Source organism: Gobio gobio (assembly GCF_949357685.1).
Source record: "Gobio gobio genome assembly, chromosome: 7".
Taxonomy (NCBI): Eukaryota; Metazoa; Chordata; class Actinopteri; order Cypriniformes; family Gobionidae; genus Gobio; species Gobio gobio.
In genome coordinates, this window is record NC_137103.1 from 51,890,833 (window position 1) to 51,908,325 (window position 17,493).

Below are 17,493 nucleotides of genomic sequence, written 5' to 3' on the forward strand. Positions count from 1 at the left end.
TTTTTACTTCCTTCTATCTTTCTTTCCTCCCTTCCTTCCTTCCTTTTTTCTTTCTTTTTTTATTTGAGTCCTAAATGTTCTTTCTTTATTTCCCTTCTTCCTTCCTTTCTTCCTCCATTCCTACCTTTTTTCTTCCTTCGTTCATTCCTTTCTTCCTTTTTTCCTTCCTTCCTTTGTTCTTTCTTTCTTTGTCCAACTCCCTATTTTCTTTTTTTCTTTTAATTAGGTTCTTAGTCCTAAATGTTCTTTCTTTCTTTCATTTGTTCTTTTTCTTTCTTTCTTTCTTCACACCTGCACATTGGACCTAACAATTTTTTCTTTGCAGTTTTTCATCTTTCTTTTCTTGCATTTCTTCATCTTGCATTGCTTTAGCTTTTTTTCTTTTCTGTTTTTACCCTGTATCATGCGTTATCTCTTTCATGCATTTTTCTCGCGGTGTCTTATTTATTTTCTTGCATTTTCTTCATCTTCTTATGGAAAACCATTTGTTTTCTTTGCCGTTTTCATCTTTCTTTTCTAGCATTTCTTCATCTTTCATTGTTTTAGCTGCATGTTCATCTTTATCTTTTTTCTTGTTTTTTTCTCTTTGATTCATTTTCTTTTCTTGCCTGCTCATCTTTCTCTCATTCTTTTTGCTGCATGTTATTTTGTCTTTTCATTCTTGCTTTTTTATCTTTCTAGCATTTTCTTTAGCTTTCCTTTCTTGTGTTTTCTTCTTGCCTTTCTTTTATTTGCATGTACATTATTTCCTTTCGATTGCTTTTTCTTAATCTTGCTTGCATTTTATTCAACTTTTTTCTTTTTTTAGATCTGCACATTGGACTTAAAAATGTTTTTGTTGTTGGAGTTTTTCATCTTTCTTTTTTTTTGCATTTTCATCCCTTTCATTTTCCGTCTTACAATTTATTCATATTTTCTTGCCTTTCTTTATCTTTCATTCTTTTATTAGCATATGCATTATGTTGTTTTGTTATTGCTTTTTCTTAAACTTTCTTTTTTTCACATTTTCATCTCTTTTCTCTGTCTTGCAATTTTCTTTTTGCATTTTCTTCATCTTTCTTTCATTCTTTACCTGCATGTTAATTTTTTCATTTTTTTATTCGTAATCGTAATTTTTGCTTTTTCATCCCATTCATTTTTGCTCTGGCAATTTATTAGTCTTTTCTTGCATTTTCTTCACCTTTGATTCTTTTTTTTAATGTACATTATTTATTTTCTTATTGCTTTTTCTCAATCTTACATGCTTTCCTTTTTCACATTTTCTTTTCTTTGTCTCGCAATTTCTTCTTACATGTTCTTCATCTTTCTTTCAATCTTTTAGCATGCCTTTTTTTCTTATCTTTCATTCACTTCCTCTTTCTTGGGTTTTCTCCCTCTTGCTTTATAGTAGTTCTCTCTCTCTCTCTCTCTCTCTCTCTCTCTCTCTCTCTCTCTCTCTCTCTCTTCAGATGAGCAGCACATCCTCGTGCTTCATGCGTGTGTGTGTGTGTGTGTGCGCGTGCGCGCGCGTTTCTCCTCTCAGCTCAGTATCGTGAGTGACAGGAGCGCCGCGCGTGCACAGGCTCAGTCGGTTACCGGCAGCGATGGTGGTGGTGGGAGCGCGAGCGCGGAGCAGAAGCAGATACAGACAGAGCCATATAACATATCACATGACTCTACGCCTTCAAATGCGACACTAAAGTGCGGTCTGAGGGATCTTAGGCTTGGCAGGGACACTCGTTAACGCGGTACAGTAACACAGTGTACTGTACTGTACTATGTGAAATATGCTTATGTCAGCAGAACAACTACTCGCGCACGCAGCTGCTGTTCTGGACGACGTAAGTGTCATTTAACATTACTTTAATGACTTTGTGCAATGAGATATATGCGTTTATATGTGTCATGCTTTTGTTTTATGAACAAACTCTTAACTATACAGGAGTTATTTCAGGATTTTCCCTTTTCATGTTAACCAAGGCAGACCAATTAAGGAATCCTGTCAGTCATTACAACAGTTTGTGCAATTTACTATGCCTATTTACTTTTATAGCGCTGTACTGTTTAGTTGCATATTTGTTTTAATGTAAGATACACATTTACAGGGTGTCATTTAACAGATTTGAGTTTTATTAGAAGATAAACTTCTCTTTGGTGAAAGTGGCTCTTGAAATACCGTCACCTACTGGTCAGACAGAGAAGTGCAGGTGGCGATTTAATCTCGGCTGACTGACCACTCGTACGATAAATATGTTAATCAGCTCTTTGTTTTTGATTTTAAAGTCGTTATTGCCCTCAAACTGAACATGTAATACTCTTTTTGCGTTGGTATGATGTATTTAAAGCAAAATATCTTCTAACATTAACCCTAATCCTGCCAGTCAAGTTTCTAAAGAATCTATATTTGCATATCTTGAACGAAATATTAGTGTTGTAAAGGTTATTTATATATTATTTTTCAAATAGCATGCATATTGTTTCCCTTATTATGAGTGATATCACAGAAATATGATATCTATCAGTTATAATGGACATTTTTAACATGATATTTTAAATAATAGACCTAATTATTATAATAATAAATACATTAATGTATTCACCTGTTTCTGTGACAGCCCTAGACTCTTGAAAGGCAATCAGGCTTTTTGTCCTTCTGCCATCCAATCATTTGCTGAGGTTGGCTTTGCTGATTTCCGGTTGGCTGACAGGTCTTTGGAGGGCGTGGTTTTGGAGAGAGGGCGTGTGCTTGAAGCGCTAGGGGCGGATCTAATTCAGTGTTATTATGGAGATTTTATGATTTAAATGTTTTGAATCTTTCCGAGTGATATTCAGAAATCATCCGTCGTGTTGGTAAATGGTGCGGAACGGTGTTGTAGGTCACATGACCCTTCGTGTGTAATATGTCCAGATTATATTACATTGCATAAAAAAATGACACACTACACACATGCATATTTACAAAACATACTTTATTACCAGCTGAGAATAAGTTTATTTTATTTTTATGGTGCTAGATCTGTCTTTAAGGCATGAAAGCAGTCACATGCTTCCAAAGGACAGAATTCTGTGAAAATAAAAATATAATAATACATTTTATTTTACAGCAAAACAGTACTATTAGAGAAGGAATATATTTCTTTAATGCTTTTTGTGTTATAATTTAAATAAATGATTATTATTTTAAAAACAATTTTTATCAATTAAATAAATCAATAAATGAAATATAATAAAAATAGTAATTATTATTACTATTTAAATGATCAAAATTAAACCAATATAGAAATATATAATAATATTTTCTATAATTATTATTGAAATGATAAAAATTAAACTAATTAATTGATAATAATAATTATTATTATCCTCATTATTAAAATATATTGATAAAAAGTCGACACGTCAAATATATAATAATATTTTTATAATAATAATTATTATTATTTAAATGATAAAAATTAAAACAATATAGAAATATATAATAACAATAATAATAATAATTTCTATAATTATTATTTCAATGATAAAAATTAAACAAATTAAATATAAAATATTTTATATAATTATTATTTAAATGATAAAAATTAAACAAATCAATATAGAAATATAATAATACATATATGTTTTAAGTATTCTTATTTAAATTATTCCTATTTAAATATTAATCAAATCAATAAATATATTAATATTATTAGTATTAAATTATAAAAATTAAACATTATTACATTATTACCACATTATTATTATTATTAATAATACTAATTTTATAATCAATAAAGAAACATATGCTAATAATAAATGTTTTATAATAATAATTTTTATTATTTAAATGATAAAAAATAAACCTCAATAAAAAAATATGACAATAATAATAATAATTGTATAATCAATAAAGAAGTATGTACTAATAATACAATTTTTATAATAATTATTATTATTATTTAAATTATAAAAGTCAATAAACACATCAATAAAGAAATATAATAATTATGATAATAATGATAATTTATTTTATAATTATTATTATTTAAATGATCCAAATTAAAACAAATCAATAAAGAAATATAATTTTTTTTTTTTATCATAATCATACTAATACTTATAATTCTTTATGGGTCAGTTTTATTTTTGATGTGCTGCTGATGAAGAAATAATAGATAATAATTTGCTCTGATCAAGAGGGCTCAAACGTTAGACTGTATCTGTAAGAATAAGCGCAGAGACTCATTCTCCTCCTTCATTCTCCTCCTTCATTCTCCTCCCTTCATCGCTCCGCCCGGCCAGACCAACAAAGTGTGTGTTAGTAAGAAGATTGCATGTTAATGGCACATTAGAGTGGACGGTGTTTGTGAATGCAGTGATTGTAGTGATGGAGCGCAGTCGGCCGAGGGTGGGTGTCTGGGATTGTGCTACAGGCTATAATTATCTGCTCTTGTATGTCCTGCGACTCTTTTGTGTGGCTCTGGTTCATGCGCTGAAATGAACAGACCATGTGATAGTCACTCCTCAACCGGTTCCCTGCACAGCATTTACACAGGCAACTGGTTTCACGGAGCGGCGCTTTACACAAAGAACTTTTACATCAAGTCAATGTGTGTCAGGAGGACTATAAAAAACGAATCAGGCCTACAAATATTGTGGAAACACAATCAGCCGTTTTTTGTCTTTTGACTGCCAATGAGCCGTCACTCCAGTGGGATTATAGGAACATGAAACGGGTCGTTCCTGTTATGCCTTATATTGAACGAAATATTAAAGACACAGTTTGTAAAGATGGATAACATCATAATCATATCATAATATCACAGGTAAGTGAACTGAATTACAATAAGGTTTCATTAGTAAACATGAACTAACAATACTTCTACAGCATTTATTAATCTTAGTTCATATTAATTTCAACATTTACTAATACACATTACAATCAAACGTATCTGCTAACATTAGTTAATGCACTTTGAACTAACATGAACAAACAAAGAGCAGCTGGATTTTTATTAAAGGTGCACTTTGTAACTTTTCCGTCCGCTTGAGGTCGCCTATTCAAAACAAAGGCGTAGTTTGATGACGCCACGTTTGAGCGCAGAATCTTGGGACATGTGGTCTTCACCTCACAGCCGGGAAAGAAGCGGGATAGGACTCGGGCAGAAATCATGTTCATGGATGTGATTATTAGCGTTACTGTAGTCTGAAGCAGAAGCAGGAGCGAGTGTTGTGGAGCTGAGGAACCGCTGGAGCGATTGTTAATAAGATGAACACAACACACGCCTCGCGAGCAGCGGGACTTTTATTATGCCACAGTCCCCAGCGCCACTTCCGCTTTTCCGGTCATGAGTCTGAGGTTAAGCAGCTCTGTTTATCATATTAGACACATCTGAGTGTGTTGAAAATGAAGTTATGACGTTACTCTGTGCGTTCTATCTGCGGCTGCTATGGCACTTGTTCACACTGCAGTGAGAGTAAAGCATTTCTGCAGAATAAAACCGGAAACCGAGGGGAAGGCAGATATGACGGCATCGACAGACGACTCCCTCACACGTGCCGGTTCCTTGGTTAAAATAGCCATTTTCTCAAAATTTACAAATAGTTGGAAACATTTGAGATATTGTAAGTACTGAACTGAACAAAATAGATAACACTGGCCTAGTGGTTTTTGGATATTTTACTGGACAAATGTTACATAGTGCACCTTCAACTAACAAAGATTAATAAAAACTGTAACAAATGTGTTGCTTTACATTTACAATTTTTTTTTAAATAATAATGACAAACATTAACTAATGTTAACAAATGATACTTTATTGTAAAGTGTTACCGATTTTCTTTACTTTGGTTTTGACATAATTCGTTAAAGCCAATGTTAATTATGGCTTGCAATTAATTTGATTAATAATCAAATTGATAACTGATTGATAATCAGTTTTAGAAATTTTCGGTGCCCTCAATATTATTTTCCATCCAAATCCTTTTAAAAGCCACTTTCTTAAAGGTCCCATGGCATGAAAATTTCATTTGATGAGGTTTTTTAACATTAATATGAGTTCCCCTAACCTGTATATGGTCCCCTAGAAGTGGCTAGAAATTTCGATGGGTGTAAACCGAGTTCTGTGTGTCCTGCTCTGCCTTTGAGAAAATGAGAGCTCAGACGAGCCGATCTGGAATCTTTCCTGTATGTCGTCATATTGGGAACGGTTACCTCTATGGTTACCTCCCCTTCCTCTGCTTTGCCCACCCAGAGAATTTGGATAAAATGGATTCTGTTTATCAGTCGCGATGTCAGCACAGGCTTTACAAACAGACTTTACCATATGGATTCGACAGCACCGCCACAAACAGTGAGTAACAGTGTTCATTAATGCCTGATCTGTGATCAGTGATTTCTGATGTGAAGCTAATCATTCAAGTTCACACAGACTTTCTTTCTAAATCGTTTTAGAAGCGTAAGCGTAATGCATCAGCGAATCAAGCCAGTGACTAAAACGATCAACTTCACATCGTTTCTGTTAGTTGCAAGAAACAAATCCGTTATTTCAATTGTGATTAGATGCTAGATTAGCGATCTAAGAACTCTCTTTATAATGTTCGGAGCTGTCAATCACACGTCGCGAGTGTATCTGCACACTTGCCCAAACTGCCGTTATAATGGATGACGCTGTTATGCTGCACAAAGCTCTTGCTGTATTCCTGTCGGTGTCATTTTTGCTGTTAGTTGTGGTGAAAGCATTTTGTGAGAGAAAACGCATTGCAATGAGATCACTGCATTCAAGCCATCAACAGACTGTCTGTGTACTCAATGCTCATCACTGCAGCTTTTCATGTGATGGGAAAAGATATAAAAATAATACTATAATCAACACTTTCACTATCCGTTCATCTCGACGACTGTGATGGTAAAAAAACTTCCACGTTACAAAGTTTGTAGAATAAGGAGGAAGGAGGAAGACGACAGGGTCGGCGTGACTGGGACTTGTGTTTATTAAGAGATCTCAGATACAAACAAAATAAACTCTCGCTCTCAACGACTCGGTACAATAAAACTTTCTCAGCTATCTTTCTCCAGCTCTAAGGTCTCTCTGGTCCACATGCAGTCCATCTCTCTCTCTCTCTGGCAGCGCTTGCAGACCTCACTAAACCACGCCCCCTCCGCCACATAATCTAATACTCATTTCAAATGCAAAGATGTCAGCCAATCACAACAGTGACCGTTTACACTGTCTCACATCAGACACGCCCCTTGAAGCAGAGCATTCAGCCAGAGGGCTAATATCAGAATAGAAAATGGCTTTTATTTCTAAATTATGACATTTTATGATGTAAAAACCATACTAACAATATAAGTACACCTCAGGAAACATTATAAAATAATAAAATATCCATGCCATGGGACCTTTTATGGATTAGTTCACTTCAAAATGAACACTTCCTGATATTTTACTCACCCCCAATTACATCCAAGATGTTCATGTCTTTCTTTCTTCAGTGGAAATTAAATTAAGTTTTTTGAGGAAAACATTCAAGGATTTTTCTCCACATAATGGACTTCAATGGCAACCAATGGTTGAAGGTCCAAATCAATGCAGTTTCAAAGGAAGGGCTTCAGAGGCTCTGCACGATCCCAGACGAGGAATAGGGTCTTATCTAGCAAAACGATTGGTCATTTAAAAAAAAAAAATTTTTATGTATATATTTTTTAACCACAATTGTTCATCTTGTGCTGGTCTGCGACACGCCAGCCATTACTTAATCACGTTGGAAAGGTCACGCTAGATGTAGGCGGAAGAACCGTTTCATTTTGTAGGGAAAACATCAGCACAAGCATTAGTGAGTGTTATTAATGTGATGTATTCTGTGATGTTGTGTGTTGGTAAGATTGGATCCATTTCAAAAGATGGTTAACAAAATGACTTTGAGCTCTTTATTTTCATCCTGTTAATAGTTTTGTGTTATGTAAACAATCAAGTCATATATAATTAATAAAGCTGAGGTGTCTGACCATGCAGATCATACTCATGAAGACTACATTTAATGAATACTTACAACAACTCAAGCATTTAAAAAAAAGAAGTTATAACGTTGCTGCATAACAGGAATGACCCGAAATTAAAACAAGACCAATAAACTGCTGTTCTGACATGTTGAGAGAAGCTTATTCCATTTTACAACGTAAAACCATTGTACAGGATCCTCTCTTCAGCCCGTTTAGTGTTATTATCAGTGTGTCTTTGTGAAGCACAGTTTGGATTGGTCTAGACAGTAACTGCTGATTCACACCAGGTTCTGTGGATTATTAAACTCATTTAGGGTGTGATTTGTAAAATAGTTATGTGTTCACATCCTATGAGAGAATAATCTGCTGTAATGCCTATTTCAACGCTGCCCTTATTGTGAATCATTAGATATTATTTTATTTACAGTCATATTTATCTACAATTATACATGTATGGATCCAATATGCAAAGCCTAGAGGAAAATCATATGCATTAGTGCGCGCCCACTTTTTTGGCAGTGTTGGTTTCAGAAGTATTTTATCCATCCATTTCTCCCAGAGGGATTTAAAAAATGGCGTTAAAGGTGCAGTGTGTAATATTTATGAGGATCTATTGACAGAAATGCAATATAATATACATAACTATGTTTTCAGTGGTGTATATAGACCTTACATAATGAACCGTTGTGTTTTTATTACCTTAGAATGAGGCATTTCTATCTTCACACAGCGCGGGTCCCCTTACAGTGAAGTCGCCATTTTTGCTGTGTCAGCCACCGTAGCTTCTCCATGTGCTTCTAAAGGAAGGGGTGAGCGGTGGGCAGTTGCAATTCACAACCTCACCACTAGATGCCGCTAAAATTTACACAGTGCATCTTTAAAGCATTATAAGGCATGAACTAGGGCTGCAGCTATCGATTCTTTTTGTAATCGATTAATCTATCACTTAATCGATCGATTAATCGATTAATCGGATACATTTTTCCCCCCGTGTTTTTAAACAACCAAAACAAATAATGCATAACGAAAATGAAGAGGAAAAGCTATTTAATTTATTAATATGCACAACAGGTTTCATGCTGTAATCTAGCGCTGACATCAAAGTAAATATCTTTTATGTAGATTTCTACACCTGCAGCATTTACCAATAAGCTACTAACAAATAATATATCATATGTGGTGAGCCTATTTGCTATGGTAACCTAGCAACTGTGTGTGTATGTTACTGATTTTCCACTATCAGTTCTGCGCTGCTCTCCGCGCGCGATCTTCACGCGAAAAGAGGTCTGCCTTCAGGGCGCGCGCTCGTTGTCAAAGACGCGACACAGCTCAACTCTCCGTGTCACAGAAAAAAGCTGAGCACTGAACGGATAAGTTTTCCGTATTGTTGTTTTTGAATATTGCACAACCGCTTCAATGTTCAAACTGGCAAGGCTTTAAAAGCATTTACTTGACAAACTTTATGAGGATGAAAGTGAAAGCGATCTGGCTTCAGGGGTTGCACGCGCCGCGTGTGTGTGTGTGTGTGTGGCAGCTATAAGAACGGTAATCAACTTACATAAACTGTGTAAAACATGCAGTTACTATAGTGATTCTGGGCATCTAGAATCTAAACTAAATTCAAAATGTATCATGCGCTATGGTGTGCTTCCTGAACATTGAACAGCGGTCCGTGTGAATCAGATCCTGCGCGTATAGTGCACGTCATAGGAATTTAACGAGGCTTCGAGGCAGAATTTTTGCCTCGAGGAATTTTTGTAATCGAGTTAATCGAGTAACTCGATGAATCGTTTCAGCCCTAGCATGAACAAAACCAACCAGCTACGAGGTGAATCATAGCATTACAAACTTTGATTTGATGCAAAAAAGTACTAGTACAAACAACTACAATCCCATGAAGCATTGCAAACAGAATAATTAAGTGAAAAATGATGGAGAAATATAAAACAACTTATTAAATTTGTTTTGATTTTATATATAAAAACAATATATTTTAAATAGTGCTGTCAAAATAAACGCGTTAACGGAAGCGATTCATTTTTTCCGTTTAACGCGGTCAAAATATTTAACGCAATTAACGCAGCATCCGTTTCCCCCATCGTCCAATGGCTAGCGTTACATTATATGATCATGCTCTTATTCATGCAAATGCTTTTAAACCATTCAAGCGCGATAAAACACAAATTCTGTGAATCTCCTGTCTGTGTGATACACAGCGCTTGAACAGACAAAGGATCCATTTACACTGCATGGTTCAAGTGACCCAATTCCAATTTTTCCCTCTCATGTGGCACAGATCGGATATGACATGTGAACGTGTAAGCAGGAAAAAAAACACATGAATTCTGATATTCTCCGATCAGATTCAGGCCTCACTCATATGTGGTAATAAGTCCGATATGATTCGGATACGTGCATTTGCGTCTGCCATGTAAGCGGATATTCCCCAGTAAATGCGAGTCGTACGTACGTCATTGAAAAAGGGAAGTCAACTCAGGTGGACGTGAACTGCGATCACATGACACTAATGGCTCTCCTCTTTCTTCTCCGCCTTACGTGAGCAATGTTTTACTGACCTTTAAAGATAGTGTGCAAAGCGAAACATTGAATAATCATTTCGTCTGCGTCCATTGCATATCACTCCATTTTACTTCCATTTCCGGGTCAGAACATCATGGGCTGCTTTGCCAGTGTGTAGTGTAAATGCAAATAGCTCGCTTTTAAAAGATGATGTAAGCCGGTCGTCGATATAGTCACCAAATCGGAATTGGGCATCAAGACCTGCAGTGTAAATGCGACCAAAAACACACAAAATTATGCCAAAATGCCTGTCTAGTATCCTCTCAAGCACAGTCTTAAATGAGTTAAATTAAGTCTTAAATTAATGTAAAGAGTTAAAGAAAATGCGATGCGTGTCGATCCGCGTCATGTCTTAAAGTGACAGCAGCCTAATAAACCTGGTGCTATCTGTCAAGACTGAAGTTTATTCCGTTTCTGTATATGTCCTACCTGTTGGATACACCTGAAAATATTAAAGCACTGTTTAAAAGGGTACGTGGGTCAATGAAAACAATAACTTTTTGGTCATAAAATCTGAACCGGTCTGACAGCTAATTGAACAAATTGAGCCCTGATATATTGAAGGTATATGTGATATTTATTTTAATGGGTTTATGTGATGATTGTTTTAAGTTCACGTAAATTAAAAGTTGTTATATTATTTAACCCCTAGGAGTCTGAGCTGTTTTGGGGCCCTTTAGAAGTTTTGACATGTTCTGACATTTGTGCAGTTTTCAGTTGCTTATAAACATATTAATGGCAAAAGTGTAATTACACTGTATTCAGCATAAACTGGGCTACCATAATATGTGAGCAACATGTATGTACATGCTTGTATTTTTGAGAGAATAATGTTTAGGCATAATTTTTGAAACAAATTTTTTTTTTTTTAATTAAGGCTTCAAAACACACAATAGATATGTGTTCACAAGACCTTTGATTATTGGGTGTTTTTGCATTGAGTTTTTGCTTCAAAATGATGTGAGAATCATTGAGCCTACTCATTCACATAAAACAACATATTAATTTACACAACGGCCAGCTCGACCCTACTTTATGCTTCAAAACTGCTCTTCAGAATCCTATGGGTGACGTCTCGGACACTACACTCTAAAAAAAAAAGAGATGCTATATAGCACCTTAGTCAAAGAACCGGTGAAGAACCTCTGAAGAACTGCTGAAGAACCACTGAAGCACCAAAATTGGTGCTATTTAGCACTTAAAAAGGTTCCCCTATTACAAGCCAAGAACCATTTTTGGTGGCATAGAGAACCTTTTTTTTTTTAGAGTGTACGTCCATATTTTTTTACAGTCTATGGTTTCGACTCATCATGGTGATGTAGTTTTTCCACCACGAATTCTTCTATTAAACTGGATTCTTTTAAAACTAAGTTGAAATAACGAGGGCTGACGCTTCAACAGAAGCAAAACCATCGATTAACACTCTTAACACCATTAACAGCTGTCTGTAAAGGTTTATAAGTTATCGTTCAAAATCAATCTCCCTATGGAGAAACTCAATGTTTATAAAGTTTATTCTTCCGGAACCCGACTGTATTGATCTGAACTCTCTAAAGTCTCAATTTGCTCTTTGTTGAATCTCATGGCTGTCTACAAGAAAATAAAGAGATCTCTTTTCCCTGAAAGCGAGCCTTTCGGAGCAGCAATCTGAAGTCTACCTATCAATATTTCATGGGTTGAATATTTTAGTCGGTTGAATTCAAAGGCCTGCCGTTTATCTCCTGATAAAAGAGTGCATGATTGAATGATATGACTTTAGAGAATGGAGTTGTTGAGGGTTATGTAACATGCTTTATTAAACAGACTGTCTTATCATTCTGACATTAAAAAGATTAGCAAGGAATTCAGACAAAAGGAAGCAGTGTTTAGACTGCATTCATATTTACCCTTCCGTTTACATTTATACAAATGTATTTGTTCAGAGATATTGACTATAGTGCATAACACATTGTTTCCATGGATGTAAAGCAAAGTCATTGTGAAGCTTTTGTCATTTTTTGCTGCTGTAATCTCATGTATTTCTCAGTGAAGCAATGAGAAAACGTGATCATTTTATCCATCAGATTGGATCATAAAAAGTTGATGTTACTACCAGGAGAAGAGAGATTCATGGTTTCGTCATAAAAGGAAGGGCGTTTCGGTGGCAGAGCAAGATATGGAGGTGATTTTTATTTACTTGTTTGTTTATTTGAGCACAATAAGAGCAAGAAAGTGCATTAAATAGACCCTTTTTACATTTCCGGGTTGCTCAGAGCGGAAGTCTCATAGTTGGGTTAAATATTATAGCTATGAATGAGAGAATATTTTTTTTGTGTCCATTTGCTCAAATAGCAAAAGAAAACTGCCTCAATAGTGATTTCAGGGAAAAAGAGGGAAAAAAATGGAGTGAGATTGATAACTGCAGTGAAAAGAGAGAAAGATGTTAATGTTTACCATCACTCCCATAGACGCTGTATTAGAAATACCCTCACTCACAGCAGCGGTAACTTGTTTTTTGTAATTTGATGCGTTAAAATACAAAGTATTAGTTTTATAATGTACATATATAAAAAAAAAAAAAAATGAAAATACAAAAAACGTTGCAGGATTTACCATTAAAACGCATCATCACAGTCTGTGAAAAGGGTCTATAGCTATAGTTTCATGCTGGCTTTAAAATCTTTTTAATTATCTCTAAAATTCCTTCTTATTAAAAAAAAAACTGAATAAAATTCCCAGGTTAAATATTGAAAATATAATTTTTGCTATATCCCATAATAATTCACATTTAATAGCATATTTATGATCTTTTAGTTCAGAAGTTGCCACTGCTTTTGCTGATTCTGCAAAGCAAAACTGTAAAACTGCAATTAAAGATGAAGTGAAACATGTGAAGTATGCATGTCGGGACGGTTGTTTAACGAATGTGTCAGTGATTTACAGTGACAGTTATTTGAGCGGGACAGAACAGCAGCATTCCAGAAAGCTGTTTTTGTCCCAGGACATTCAACAACTGTATGAGATTGACTGCTCACTTCAACATACTGTATGTATGCCTGTGCTTCTCAACCTTTTTTTCTTTTTTTTTCTTCTTCATTATGTCAAAACATCCTCTGCAGCCAGCCATAGATATAAAATAAATGCATGCATTTTATAAATAAATTAAATGCATTTACAGATTTACATTGAAAATAGGACAGCAAATTTTAATTGACATTATCTGAACAGACAAGAGACAAAATAAGATCATTACCTTATTTGAATTGCCTATATGAACTAGGGCTGTGAAATTAAAGGTGCTGTATGTAAGTTTTTCATTTTACTAAAACATAAAAATACCACAATATGCTTGCAGATATGTAGGAAACATGCTAAATTCACCACTTATTCTACTTTGAAATGTGCGTTTCATTGTCAATTGCGCTCGCTCCTGTTGTGTTCTCAAGCTGGCAATCTGAGTGAGGGTCTGAGGAGGAGAGGGCGGGGAAACAACCCTCTCCAATATTTTGAATTTGGACTGCAGTACCCATTTCAACCCCTAAGTCAATCCTACATACCGCACCTTTAACCCCTTAACTGTCACCCCTCTTTTTGAGAATACACATGAAAATGCACTATCCAAACTTAAAGGGCTGTAATTCAAGAATGCTTTGGATTATAGACCTACGTTTGGTCTTGTTTTAGAGCAGACACTCGGCAGATTATTGCTGAAGTGAAGGCAATTCAAAATATGAAAGTATGAAAAAAATTATGGAAGTTTAAATTTACTGTAAATTAAAAATACTGTACTAAATAATTATTTTATATAAATATATATATAAAATATATATTTTACAAAAATGTTTTAATCTAAAATTACTACCAAATCAAAGCCATATGTCTAACCAAGTTGTGTTCCAAATTTGAAGTTGATATCACAAAAATTGAAGTTCCCATGAGATTTTGTTTAGGCGCTATACCAAAAATAGCCACCGGGTGTCATTGAAATTCCATTGATTGTTTTTTGATGCATTTTCCTGTAAATTTCTGTCCAAATGTCACTTCCATCACAAAACGGTCACCAAATATGGAACCTTGAGACTCAGACCTTTCCGATGATATGTGTTTTGTCAAGATTAGAAAATTTTTAGATTATAATGTAGTTAAAATAAATGTTGTAATATGAAACATGACACCGCCCACTAGGGGAGGAGCCCGCTAGAAGAATTTAAAGTACCATTTCCATGGTAACGCAGCGTCCAATTTCCAAACGGTTTTCACAGGATGAATTTTGAGTTCGTAAGCTTTCGAAAGATACCTAATTTATGATAATTACAAAAATATATGATACGAAAAAAAAGCCAGCAGGTCAGTGACAGTTAAGAGTTAATCGTAAATTGATTTGTGTGCTTGAGCGTGAGGCATATACTCCGCCCCCCAGTACCCTAAGAGTCTTTGAGTCTGTAAAAAAAAGTCAACAAACTGAAAAAATAAAACCAAACGGTTTTTTTGAGATAATGTAATCTTGTTAAAACAGAATATCGAGTTCAATCGGTACACTGTAAAAAAAAAATCAGGTCTCCAATTGAACATTTTCTAGTGAACGATCACATCTAAAATTTTCAGTTGGCCAAATTGAATATCTTGAATTTTAATTTAATTTAATTGCATCAATTAACAGAAATTCAATTTGGCCAACTGAAAAATGTTGATGTGATCGCTCACTAGAAAATGTTCAATTGGAGACCTGATTTTTTTTACAGTGTATCAAAGTCAAGGTATCGATATCGATATCGAACATTTTTGAACGATACCCAGCCCTAACTAAACATTTAGCTAGTCTAAATAAAGAAGAATAAATGCATACATAAAATATGCATACTGTGCTAAGTAGATATTAAGAGATAGTAAGATGAGTATGTTAGTATGCTATTCTGAACACAGCCATGTCTAAGAGCTCTTTTTTTTCCAGAAGTCTGTTTTACTCTCCAATTATCCTCGCTCCTGTCTAGGAGAAACAATTGCGATATGAAATAGATGTGTGACGTTGTTTGTACTGTGTAACCGACTGACTGACCGTTCCCTCTCCATAAATCAAGGTTGGATCCGAAGTTACATTTCAATGGAGGAATCAGCGTGCCTGTTTGAATGTTAATATATAACCTGACATACATAGAGGTTTACGTGAAGACAGATTGTTTGAGTTCGCAGTGGCCTTGTGTTTCGCACCCACAGCAAACGCACGAGCGGGAGACAGACTGTAGATGTCCTGCTCATGGAGTCACGTTTGTGCTCTGACTGTCTGTGGCATTATCCGATGACTGATGATGGGTCGTGACAGGGAAAACCAGCAGCAGACGCGTGTTGTTTGTTGCTGATCTACTCCTGACAGCTTCTCTCAGCATTAATCATTACAAGAAAGACAGCAAAGGAACACTGAATTAAACCCTCCGGAGCAGAATTGAGAGATGACGATGATTTCAAACCTTTATGGCAATGTTTGAGTTACATCAGCTTAAACATTATTTACATTTATGCATTTAGCAGATGCTTTTATCGGGTTTTTATGTTACTTGTTGCTACCCTATTGGCCAGGTCACTCTTGTTTATTTTAAATCTCAGGTTTTAAATAAATGAAAATGAATCCAAAGCGACTTGCCTTTTGTTGAAGGTATACATTTGATCAGTTTGTGCATTTTGAATACAAATAATGCACGGCCAATATTATCTAGCCTGGATGCCAGCCGAACTTATCCCCGCCCACAACATTTGAGGTCGGAAAGTTCGGTCTGGACTTGATACGTTGTGGAGCAACTATGCTCGAACCAGAGCTGTTCACACCAATCAAATTGTCAGGACGGGCTTTATACGATGATGGACAGATGATCAACAGTAACGTAATCATCCACAAAGAGCGCTTGGGTTGAATTCGTTCTAATCCTAAACTGAGAACTTTAAACTGAGCACATATATGGTCACTTGCTTTGACATTTTATAGAATGCAATGGTATTATGCTTTTTAAATGTGGTTAAACCACTTTCAAGCCCCGGAAAGGCAGTAAAGACATCATTAAAGGTTCATCATAATCCATGTGACTCAGTGGTTTAACCCCAATTTTATGAAGCGACATGAGTGCTTTGTGCAAAAAAAACATAGTTTACCACTTTATTTACAAAATAATAATCTCCAATCCATGTTCATGCAACATCGTCTGCTCTCGCATCAACACAACACTCATGCGTCGTGGTGCTCTCGAGCATTGTTGATTAATATTTAGTTAATAAAGTGGTAAATCATGTTTTTTCCCCCGCAAACTAAGCACCCGCGTCGCTTCATAAACTTGGTTAAACCACTTGGGTCAATGGAGGGACAGAAAGCTGAAAAGATTTTTCAGATTCTTAGAGATTTGGAACGACATGAGGGTGAGGAATTAATGACAGTATTTACATTTTTGGGTGAACTAACACTTCATGCTTTGTGGAGGGCCGCTGATAGGGAGCCATTGAACTGTTTATGATCACTAGGATATAGTGGTTTTCAGTTTGCATAATGTGTTTTAGGTATGGAAATAGCATATTTTGAGTTTTGAAAATTGGCATATGGTCTTTGGGCTATTTTTGAGTGGCCATTGTTACGCAGGCTGATTGTTTTATCATTTGAAACTAATAAATCTTGTAGTTTTTAGTAAAACCCTGTAAGAGTTTCAGTGTAATGTTTTGCACTCTTATTTTAACTTGCTTTGATATTTTGAAATCTAAATGCAGGGTTTCCCAAACTTTTTGTCAGTCAAACCCCCTTTGACCTAAAATATTCTCTTGAAGTCCCTCCTGAGATTTCAGTATAATATTTCAATTATTTAACAACACATTTGCATGTTTGTTCACAGTTTTCCGATCTTGGTTTATGGTCACATGACATGCAGGTAAACAAGTAAAATATTTGATCTTTTGGTAAGTGCATTACTTTAGTTTTTTTTTTAGATTACATATTT

General features: G+C 35.3%; 1 protein-coding gene across 2 annotated transcripts in view; it reads left to right on the forward strand.

The window, feature by feature from the left end:
• Positions 1–1,689: 1,689 nt before the first annotated feature.
• Positions 1,690–17,493, forward strand: part of grb14 (growth factor receptor-bound protein 14) — a 115,877-nt gene continuing 100,073 nt past the window's right edge. The window contains exon 1 of one of the 2 annotated variants that reach the window (XM_079821420.1): positions 1,690–1,820. The gene's annotated coding sequence lies outside the window, so the exon portion shown is untranslated. Of the gene's footprint in view, positions 1,821–12,643; positions 12,705–17,493 lie in introns of those variants that run through there. The other variant, XM_079821421.1, reaches the window with a different exon arrangement.